Below are 1,745 nucleotides of genomic sequence, written 5' to 3'. Positions count from 1 at the left end.
ACTAAGTTCCGATGACATCACTAAGTTCCAATCACAAAACCAACAACATCACTAAGCTTCGATCATAACCGACAACATCATTAATTTCCGATCATAACCAATGACATCACTAAGCTCCGATCATAACCGATGACATCACTAAGTTCCGATCATAACCGATTACATCACTAAGCTCGCTCACAACCGACGACATCTCTAAGCTACGATCACAACTGATGACATCACTAAGCTCTGATTATAACCAATGACATCACTAAGTTCCGATCATAACCGATGACATCACTAAGCACCATTTATAATAGGGATGCACCGAATACACTATTTGGGATTTGGCCGATTCCCCAAATCATTCGTGAAAGACTCTGAACTCAATCGAATCCTAATTTGCATATGCAAATTAGAGGCAAAAAAAATAAAAAGTGGAAAAAGAATGTTTAACTTCTTAGTTTTGAGATGAAAAGTCACGTGATTTCCCTTCCCACACTTAGGGGCAGATTTATCAAGGGTCAAATTTTGAAGCAATGGGAGTTTTTTTGAACTTTTTTAAAATTTATTAGAAACTTTTTTTTCTGCGGGTGAATAGGCTGTACTGTAATCGTTCAAATCATTCCGCATTCGATCGAATTCGAATTGAAGGATTTGCCCCAAAAAAACTTTGATTTTTTAAAGTCCACCAATTGACACTGAATGGGTTCTAGGAGGTTCCCCATAGGCTAAAACAGCAATTCGGCAGGTTTTAGACGGCAAATGGTCGAAGTCGAATTTTTAAAGAGACAGTACATGATAAATTCCGATATTCAAATTTTCAAATTTTTTTAACATTCAAATCGAATTTGGACTTTTCCCTAGTCGAAGTACACAAAAATGAGCTGGAAATTCGAATTTTTTTCATTCTAATTTTCACTTCGACCTTTGATAAACCTGCCCCTTAAAGGGGTTGTTCACCTTTGAGTTAGTATGATGTAGAGAGTGATATTCTGACACAATTTGCAATTGGTTTTCATTTTTTATTATTTAAGGTTTTTGAGTTATTTAGCGTATTATTCAGCAGCTCTTCTGGTTGCTATGGTTCAAGTTACCCTAGCAACCATGCATTGATTTGAATAAAAGACTGGAATATGAAGAGGCGAGGACCTTACTAGAAAGATGAGCAATAGAAATGAGCAATTATAATAAAAAATGTGTAGCCTCACAGAACATTTGCTTCTTAGATGGGGTCAGCGACGCCCATTTGAAAGGCAAATAATTCTAAAACTGTACAAAATAAATAATGAAAACCAATGGAAAAGTTGCTTAGAAGTGGACGTTCTACTACATACTAAAACTTTAATTAAAGGTGAACCATCCCTTTAAGTTATGTAATAAAAGGCAGTACGTTTGTCCAGGAGCAGTAACCGATATCAGCCAATCAGCAGGTAGAATTTACTGGTCACCTGTTTCAAAGCAAACATTTCATTGGCTGCTATGGGTTACTGCTCCTGGGCAAACTTAGTGCCTTAAATATTATATATATGATAAATGTCCAGTTGCCTTTGACTTAATTCTACTGGATACTGTCTGGTTCTTTGCATAATAAAAGAATATATAATTCAAAGCAACTTTCCAATGTAAATTCATTAATAATAATCAGTGGTTTTAGAATTATTGGTATTGCCTCACCCTTTCTGTTCTCTGCACTGCTGGTTCTGCCCACTGAAGCAGAATCCAACTGAATACCAGACCTGTGCAGGAGCCAGTCATTGTGG

This window comes from Xenopus laevis, chromosome 5L (assembly GCF_017654675.1).
Source record: "Xenopus laevis strain J_2021 chromosome 5L, Xenopus_laevis_v10.1, whole genome shotgun sequence".
Classification (NCBI taxonomy): Eukaryota; Metazoa; Chordata; class Amphibia; order Anura; family Pipidae; genus Xenopus; species Xenopus laevis.
The sequence above is the reverse complement of the archived record's forward strand: the minus strand, read 5'-3'. Positions refer to the sequence as shown.